Source organism: Palaemon carinicauda, chromosome 15 (assembly GCF_036898095.1).
Source record: "Palaemon carinicauda isolate YSFRI2023 chromosome 15, ASM3689809v2, whole genome shotgun sequence".
NCBI classification, from domain to species: Eukaryota; Metazoa; Arthropoda; class Malacostraca; order Decapoda; family Palaemonidae; genus Palaemon; species Palaemon carinicauda.
The window spans coordinates 26,458,509-26,468,508 of record NC_090739.1 but is presented as its reverse complement, the minus strand read 5'-3'; the positions used below and the strand labels follow the sequence as shown (position 1 = coordinate 26,468,508).

General features: G+C 35.4%; 1 protein-coding gene and 1 long non-coding RNA gene across 2 annotated transcripts in view; one reads left to right on the top strand and one right to left on the bottom strand.

Annotated features, from left to right (window-relative positions):
• LOC137654529 (uncharacterized) overlaps nucleotides 1-10,000 on the top strand; it is a 157,524-nt gene that overhangs the window by 747 nt on the left and 146,777 nt on the right. The gene's annotated exons all lie outside the window — the stretch shown is intronic.
• The window catches only part of LOC137654528 (zwei Ig domain protein zig-8-like), a 57,189-nt gene that overhangs the window by 37,546 nt on the left and 9,643 nt on the right, over nucleotides 1-10,000 (bottom strand). The window lies entirely within an intron of this gene.

The following is a 10,000-nucleotide window of genomic DNA, read 5'->3' as shown; positions in this document are numbered from 1 at the left end:
GATTGAGGTCGTTACTGTACTTGCAAGTAATGATGTTTCAGAATTGAAAAAAAAAAAATGCGCTAATCTTTGACGAAAGCGGTCGAAAGAGCAGAGTGTTTGTCCGAACAAAACTCAACAAATAACCGTCGTATTAACTACAGCTCTAGCGGAAGAAAATAGATTTTCAGTTAGTTCTGATAGTCACAAGCTAAATGAAGCTATAACTGCAACATTATCAACAGCTCCATATGTAACGCCTAAATCTGCAAGTTTTAGATTACTTGAATTGGACATACTGAAATTTAATGGCGAATTCACAAAGTGGAATTCAATTGGTGACATATATGAAGCTTTTGCATATAAACGGACATATATAGAGCGGGTAGAGAATTTCACATATTAGAAAGTATTGCTAGGAGCAGATGCATTAAAATTTGTTGAAGGATTCCATTCAGAAGCTTTTTATTATACGAAGCCATACAGCTACTTCTGGATACTTTTGGGTAACAGACCGAAATTAAGATGTCTTTTGTAAAGAAAGTATGGTTAATATAAGATAAATAAATTTTTACTGCAACTGGTATTTGCTATTAAAAAAAAATTGGTGCTGACTATTTTGGCAATTTTCTGTGTGTGTTTAATGGGAGCTGAGAAATAACTTGTGTATCATCGACTAAAATGTGAAAACACTATTTCGGTGTCCTAAACCTTTACCTTATGGAGACTGACTGATCTATTGCGCATTCGTTGGGAGACTGACTGAGCTATTGCGCATTCGGTGGTTTCGATCGTTTTTCTTTTCTTTTCTTTTAATAACTTTGGTAATAGTTGGACTTTTCATTATTACATATGTTTATTTACTTTTAATTACTACTGTTTTCCTGGTCCTTTCCCGCTTGGGAACCTTACTCACTTCAGGGCCTATAAGATCCGTTTGTTATATGCATTATTAGGTATTTTGTATATCACACTGCGTAATTTTTTTGTCAAATCAACATCAACGAAGTACTTAAGAACGTTCACCTCTCCCCACCCTTCCTAACTTGCTTACTCTTGGAATATGAAAGAAAGCATGTGTATGAAGGGTCATTTCAGCAATATTAGCTTTCTCGATGTAATTTAGCTGTTTCTGGTCGTGTATGTCGAAATATTTCTTATCAATTCTCGAATTTTGATAGCTTCATTGCTAACAGATTGAATATTTACATAGCCACAATTTACAATAGCATTAGTATCCATGGTCTTTATTTTCCTCTAATATCTTCTATTCCAAATCATAAGCTTTGTAATTTCTTGATTTCACTAATTGACCACCTGTTTAGTTCAACTTGGTGCAGTTTATACATTTTATCTATTGCCAATTACATTTCCTGGTGGCATAATATCCCAAACATTTCCCATACACCTTATCACCATTCTTGGACTTGCAATCTTTTTCAAAATGTCCATACCTCTGATAGCGGTATCAGATGATCCCGACGTGGTACCTAGCCCGTATGTTTATAAGTACCCCATCACAACATAACTTTGTCACCATTATCATTAATATCCCTCCCGACTTAAGGATCACATTTCAACAAGAAGTGGGTAGTCCCACCTGCAACACCTTTTTTTTTTCCAAATTAATCTTCTCTTCTATATATTGAACAGGTTCCAGGCAAAAACTCCTTCGAATCAAAACATTTTAATACATCATCCTCGCCATTGTGTAAATTGCATATCATTCTTCTATATATCAATTTTCCATTTTTCCGTGTCGGCAACCATGCTTTGAATCTTGTTTACTGCTTAATCTCTGATCTTTTCATCAGGAAAATTTACATTTCCATTTGAAGTTGGCCTCGCATTAAGAACTGGTATATCCTTAAGTGAATTTTCAACCTCATTTTTGTCCTGCCATTGATTGTAGTTTATGCTGTTATTGATTCAATTGATAATAGGTTTTTTCCTTAACATTACCAACGTATGTTATTTTTCTTGTTTCCTTTCCTCACTGGGCTATTTTCCCTATTGGGATCAATGGGCTTATAGCATCCTGCTTTTCCAACAAGGGTTGTAGCTTGGCAAGTAATAATAATAATATCAATGATAATAATAATTCCATATTCTTCTCTAGATTATCTAACTTCTCAGAAAGATCATTAGTTTCCGTGTCCGTAGTCTGGGTGAAATATGCTACATCCTCAGTAAGTACAAGAAATTATATTCCAATTCAGCGATTCCCCCTTCATGTTCACCTACAGTGAGGTCTCAACTCTTTAGTTCTTTCTCCATTTTTGCCATATTCATCATGGCTATTTTGACCTCTACATACTAAGGGCAAAGCCATTTCAATTTTTCTAAATTTCATCCCTGATGCTGGCGTCCATGGAGTCACACTTCTTGAGGTTTGTCTAAAGACAAATGGGAACAATAAAGCAATGGGAGACGGTAGGTCAATAGACACTAAAAATTGTAAAGGGAGTTCAGATCATGGAGATAAAGATGGGAAGGTTTAAGTAGCCACTTTATCTGTGGGTTCTAGTAATCGCAAGTCAACAAAAATCACGCATAGGAATTGCCAACTGCTACAGTGGTATTAAAGGGTAAAGGGAAACGCACGGTAAAAGCAAGAGGTTTGCTGGATCTGTGCTCAGAAAGAAAGTTTGTCCGTAGATCTTCGTTAATCAGCCTGGATTATAAACTGAAAGATACAGTTCAGCTCAGGTTACATTGATGTTGCTCATTAGTAGTATCAATACCCGAAAAACGCGCGATGTGATAACATTGTTAATACCATATTGGTGAAATTTCATTTGTTTAAAACTATTGAGGTTGAGGGATTACCTAAATATAACAAGGAATTATCAATAGCTGAAGCACTGTCGGGGACTTAGAAAAGAGTTAAGTTGGCTGACAAAGAATTAAATATTCCAGCCCCGCTGGAAGTCCATTGATAGGTGTCAATGTGCGACAAGAGATGTTATTAACTAGTTTCATGTGTATGGCCCTAGAAACCGGGCACGGGAATAGAATATATACATTACTTGTCTGATTATAATTACCCCTTACCAACATTGCTCCTGCGTAATCCATACCTGTTGCACAAAACGGTTCCTTACATTTGACTTTAGAGTCAGGAAGAGGTGGTACTGTGGAGCACCATTTTACAAAATAAAATGGATTCGAAGTTTTACGACCACTCAGTCCAATCTGAGGATCCAATAATTCCTTCTTATTTCTGCCACCATGCCATTCATGACCATGTGTGTAATGGCCTTATGACCCTTCATTATAAGGATCAGTTACCGGAATCTATTAAGGCATTTACAATGGAAATCTGGTCTCCGCAAGCAGTTCTGCTATAGAAAAATGTCCTTGACAACGAATAAGATTTAACTGATTCACCAGATGCAATTTCTTAGTTTCACGCTTTTTCTTTTTTTAAAGCATTCATAAATCACGTCTATTTGAGCTAACAAGAGAAATTGCAAGATGTACAATTATTGTAAATAAGCAATGACATTTTTTTTTTTTTTTTTTTTTTTTTTTTTTTTTTTTTTTTTTTTTTTTTTGCTGTCCTGTATCATAAAATCACCCAACCAATAAAAAATCGAACTGCTAGCCACTAAAAAAGAAGTATTAGATGGCAATGCTGAGAGTTAAGCGTTACTGTCTATTTTACAATGTCCCATTTTGGAGTTTGAACGCCTAATTTCTTCAACATTTTTTTGCAAATTCTTTCGAAATTAAGAAATTTGTATACAGCGTGAACTAGTTGAAACGGAAGGATGATGAATAACATAAAAAATTTTCTTTATAAAAATCAAAATTCCTTCGACGTAATTTGTCAAATTAAGTGAGAAATTGATAATATAAAAAATCCTATTGATTGCAATTATGGACAATTGGAGTTTGAACTAGTCTTCGTAAAATAGAGCGTAAATTAAGTTAAATAAAAAAAAAATCTGATGAATAATTCCTGTGGCTACTTTTCTCATATTGGGAAAAGGTTAAACCTACATTGATAAGGGGCCCTTTAGAAAGTTCATTTGCTATGTATGGTCCAAGTACATTGCTACTTTAGGTCTATTTTTGTAATATACGAAGTTGATCTATGCCAAAATAAAGATAAAGCCGAAGTATTTGTTTACTTTAAACAGATTGATATTATTGAACAATTTAACTGAAAATAGTAACAAGAAAAGCAACAACAGCAGTAATAATAATAATAATAAAAAACATTTTAATCCATATATTTTGTGGTTTTGGTTAAACTGTAGTCTTTTTTTCCGCCAGTCTTCAAACTGACGCAAACACTTATTAGTTTATTTGAACTATTTATATCCATCGCTGTTTGGTGTTGCATGTTTCGATGCTTTTTCTTCAAAACTGAGTAGGTTACGAGTGGGATACTCTGAAGAAGAAAAATGAGTGCAAGGATAAGATCAATAGTTTGGAATTTGTCAATTACATTCCATCCGTCTTTTGGAGTATAGTAACAACAACTTCTATAAAATATATATATATATATATATATATATATATATATATATATATATATATATATATATATATATATATATATATATATATATATATATATATATATATATATATTTTGAACCAAAATAGAATTCATAACATAATTCATACTGATAAATTATATGGTAAAATGTGGAAGGTAATACCGAGATTATATATATGAAGAAAATTAAGAATCCTAAAATGCGATTATTACCTCTTAAAAAAAAATTAAAATCTCAAAAGAAAAATCCTACTCTGTATAAGCCTTGCATCGAACGCATTCGCCAGAGAAAATCGCAATTAAATTCCCGAAATAGTTTTGGAACTGCCTGGAATTGCATGGAATTTTGCCATGTGGGGTGGTGGTGGGGTGTGCAGTTATTGAAAACTAATCATTGGTGGGTATATTGCATTCAGCCTGATGCTTGCGGTATGCAAAAATTTGCCCAGCTGAAAGCGTTTTTGGCCGCTGGTTTCAAATTAAAAGCTCATGGAAGAGAGATGGCGGGACGAAAAAAATTCGAAGCATTGAGCAGATGGGAAAGAGATAAAGAGGTTTTGGAATAAAGCCTCGATAAATTGATGGCGTTAAACCGGGGCGCAAAAAAAAAAAAAAATAATAAAATAAAAAAAGGAAAGGGGTGGGGGTGTTATGGATATATTTCGTTTTAGCACAAACTCTATTCCATTGAATGCGTATAACTTATGTTATATAATAAATTGGGCCATATTCATACTGCTAAAAAAAAATTATTCAGTGCAGTATACTGTACAGTATGTTTCAGTACAAAAATCGTTATTTTATTAATACAATTGAGATTATCCTAATACGATATATCTTGCATTAGAAAAAAATATTAGGGCATATTTTTCAGTACATTTTAAATAGTTTGCAAAGAATATTTGTTTCAATAAATCTTTAGGTATGAAGCTGTTATAGTCTCTCTCTCTCTCTCTCTCTCTCTCTCTCTCTCTCTCTCTCTCTCTCTCTCTCTCTCATATATATATATATATATATATATATATATATATATATATATATATATATATATATATATATATATATATATATATATATGTATATATATATATGTGTATGTATATATATGTGTATGTATATATGTATGTATATATATGTATATATATATATATATATATATATATATATATATATATATATATATGATATATATATATATATATATAACATAATCATCATCATCATCTCCTCCTACGCCCATTAAAGCTGAGGGCCTTAATTTCGCCAGTCTTGTATATTTTTATAAAATTTATGTATGTGTATACATATATTGTAATTCAAGGGGTATTAGTTTGCTGAGTGTGGTTGTAGTACGGAAATACTCCCTCAACCCCCACAAAATTGTAAAAAAAGTTTCTCAACGGATTTTGGTAGGTTTTAATGTACTTTTTAACATACTAAAAGTTTGCCAAACTATGACCCCTGGAAAAGTTTTTTTTTTTTTTTTTTTCAAGATGGCGTCCAAGATGGCCGCCGAAACCTTTGAACCATTATAACTCTATAACTCAATTTTGATGATCTTGGTGTCTATTCGTACATTTTTGGGGGCAAAGAACACATTAAGAAAACTAGGGATACCATTGAGCTGTTAATTCATTATGAAATTGTATTCTTGACCTTTAGATGTTCACTATCACCTTATACTCAAACACTTACAATAAGGCAATAGTTAAAAGAATTTTTTCTTAGAGGTATAATGATAGAAAACTAATTATGAGCAGCTTCTATAGGATTGTTAACTTACAGTACTCATGTTTATATAATCTTCTAATTGTATCAAATCATACACTTATGAACTTGCTGGGGGCCATAGGAATTCTCATGGAAGGGACCGGCCTCAAAAACATACTTGAGACCGTTTATGAAGAAAATGCGGTGGTGCACATGCTAACAGGGAAAGCTGTCCAGAGGGCTTTGCGGGGCCACCTTCTTGTTGACAAGTGCCTACATAGCCAGCTTGTAATGGAAATGGCCAAAGATGATCCTCAGATTCAGACATTGCTGGATCAGGCAGAAGAATTGTATTCCTCCCTTCTTATTGGAGAGTTGATGCTAGAAGATGCTGCTTGTTCTGAGGTTTTGATAAAACTTGAGACAGGAATGGAGAAGAAGAAATCTGAACTTGCTCAGACCTCAAAGACAAGCCAGTTGTGGCTGAATTATCAGCTTATGGTTGGCATAGCAAGAATGCTGATCAAGGCAGATCGTACTGGATCTTGGTTGATGCATTTGCAGGCAGTGTCCAATTGCCTAACTGTCTTTGCTGCCGCTGAGCACTTCAATTATCTGCGATCTGCTCATTACTACCTGCAGCAAATGAGCAACCTGAAGGAAAAGCACCCAGATGTTTATCGAAAGTTCCTTGATGGTTTTCATGTTGTTCGAAGAGAAAATCATTGCTGGGCAGGACTAAGTAGCGATCTTGTCATAGAATAAACATTGATGAGGTCTCTAAACAGCACTGGTGGTCTAACCCATGGCAGTGGGATGACCAAGGAGATGCGTAATCTTTGGACCTTATCTGCACCTGTAACATCTGAGTACAACAGTGCAATGCAAGATTTTACTGACTTAACCTATATTACAAGTCCACAACACAAAGATTCAACTGAGGCACGCATCAAAAGAAATGCATCTGATCTTGAGAAAATTCAGACAGAGATTGCAGCCTATTCACCCTTCACATCTGATACTACTCTGAGAAACATTGTCAACGGAATAGTGGCTGGACCAGATGTAAATGTACATGCCTTTGAATCAGTTGGGAACAAGATCATTGAAGTTATGATTGTAATGCCAGCATTTACTTACAAATTTAAGCGGAAAGACAGAGCCCAAACCCTTGGAAATATCTCTGCTGTGAAGATTGCTCTTGATCGTACCATTGATCCTGCCCTTCTGTTCCAGAGTTTCCTTGTCGTGTAAAGATCAGGAGATCTTGCCCTTGAAGAGGTTTTGACATATGAGCTAAGCCCATATCCTCCAGCCCTCTTTGAGACAAGGAATATTCTTCGAAAAGCAGATAAACCTCTGCTTGCTCAGGCAATTCAAGACCATGTTGCAACCTTTTCATGTGAGGCTGTGATTAACTCTAAACCTAAAACAGATTGTTATGTGCTTGATGGAGGCTCATTGCTCCATCGTTTACCATGGAAGAAAGGCGACTAATATTATAATTTACAATAGCCGAGTCATATGCAGACTTCACCGCGAGAAATTGTGGATAAGCAATAGTGGTGTTCGATGGATATGATGAAAGCCCTTCTATAAAAGACAACACACATCTGAGAAAAGGAAAAAACCTGCACCCTATAATTAGTTTCACGGCAGAAACAGAGTTTTCAGGCAAAAAGGAGGACTTTCTATCTCGTGACAAAAAGAAGACAGACATAATTTTTCTTATCAGCACAGCACTAACTAAAAGGGGATGCCATGTCATTCAGTCACCAGGTGATGCAGATGTTGATATCGTTAAAGCAACTGTTGAACTACCCCGTCATTACACCACAACGTTGGTTGATGAGGATACAGATTTTCTGATCCTGTTCCTTCATTATACCAGAACAGACAATGAGACCATTTACTTCCGTTCTGATGCAAGCAAACAGTCAAGAGAACACAAAGTATATAACATTAACCTGTTGAAAAAACTCTTAAGAGATGATGTATGCACTGAATTACTCCTTGTACATGCCTATTCAGGCTGTGATTCCACTTCAAGGATTTTCGGCATTGGAAAAAAGTCAGTCTTCCGGAAATTAGTGAAATCTGATCCTGTCATGAAGTCCTGTGGGAGTGCATTCACCCTTCAAAACAAATCTCAAGAGGAGATATCAGATCTTGGCAAAGAACTGATAGTTGATTGCTTTGAAGGCAAGTCTAATGATACAATATCATCACTGCGCCATACCATTTTTACCAAGAGAGTGGCAACTGCTGGAGCATTTGTCACTCCTGAAAGGCTTCCCCCAACATCATCAGCAACAAGTTCCCATAGCCAACGTGTGTACTTCCAAATTATGGTATGGATGGGAAAGGCAAGTGAAATGAACCCAATTGAATGGGGATAGAAACTCGAGAATGACCAGTTAGTACCAGTTATGACTCAAAACAATGCTGCACCTACAAACTCTTGAAAATTATCCATTGCAACTGTTTAAGAGGGATGTAGATTATCTCGATGCAGCTGCAGACGTTATGGACTCCCTTGAACTGGTGTATGTGGCCCTTGCCAGACTGAAAACTGTAACAATCCAAACAACACTCGAGAGGTGGATACTGAAGAGGAGGATGACACTCAAAATTGAAACTGAAACTTGTTCTATGCGGATAAAAGTATTATTAACTAATGTAACCAAGTACTTGAAATATAAGGCTCTGTTAAGTGTAATTAGAATTTGATATGATTAGAAGATTATATAAACATGAGTACTGTAAGTTAACAACCCTATAGAAGACGCTCATAATTAGTTTGCTATCATTATACCTCTAAGAATAAATTCTTTTAACTATTGCTTGTTGTAAGTGTTAGTGTGTAAGGTGATAGTGAACATCTGAAGGTCAAGAATCCAATTTCATAATTATTTAACAGCTCAATGATATCCCTAGTTTTCTTAATGTGTTCTTTGCCCCCAAAAATGTAGGAATAGACACCAAGATCATCAAATTTGAATTGTTAGTTATAGAGTTATGATCGTTCAAAGGTTTCGGCGGCCATCATAGACGCCATCTTAAAAAAAAAAAAACACTTTTCCGGGGGTCATAGTTTGGCAAACTTTTAGTATGTTAAAAAGTACATCAAAACCTACCAGAATCAGTTGAGAAACCTTTTGTTACAATTTTTGGGGGGTTAAACTGCATTTTGCCCTGACTATTGGAAAAGTGCATGGTAGAGTACTGATTAATAGGATTAAGGATAAAACGGAGAATGTAATCTTAGAGGTACAGGGTGGTTTTAGAAGAGGTAGGGATGTATGAATCAGATATTTACAGTTAGGCAGATATGCAAGAATTATTTAGCAAAAAGTAATGAGGTGTATGTTGCGTTTGTGGATCTGGAGAAAACGTATGATAGAGTTAATAGGGAGGCGATATGGAATGTGATGAGATTATATGGAATTAGTGGAAGGTTGTTGCAAGCAGTGAAAAGTTTCTTTAAAGTTAGTAAAGCGTGTGTTAGGATAGGAAATGAAGTGAGCGACGGGTTTCCAGCGAGAGTGGGGCTGAGACAGGGATGTGTGAAATCGCCATGGTTGTTTAACATGTATGTTGATGGAGTGGTGAGAGAGGTGAATGCTCGAGTGCTTGGACGAGGATTGAAACTGATAGACGAGAATGATCATGAATGGGAGATAAATCAGTTGTTGTTAGCGGATAATACTGTACTGGCTGCAGACTCGGAAAAGAAGCTTGGCCGATTAGCGACAGAATTTGGAATGGTATGTGAGTGAAAGAAGTTGAGAGTTAATGTGG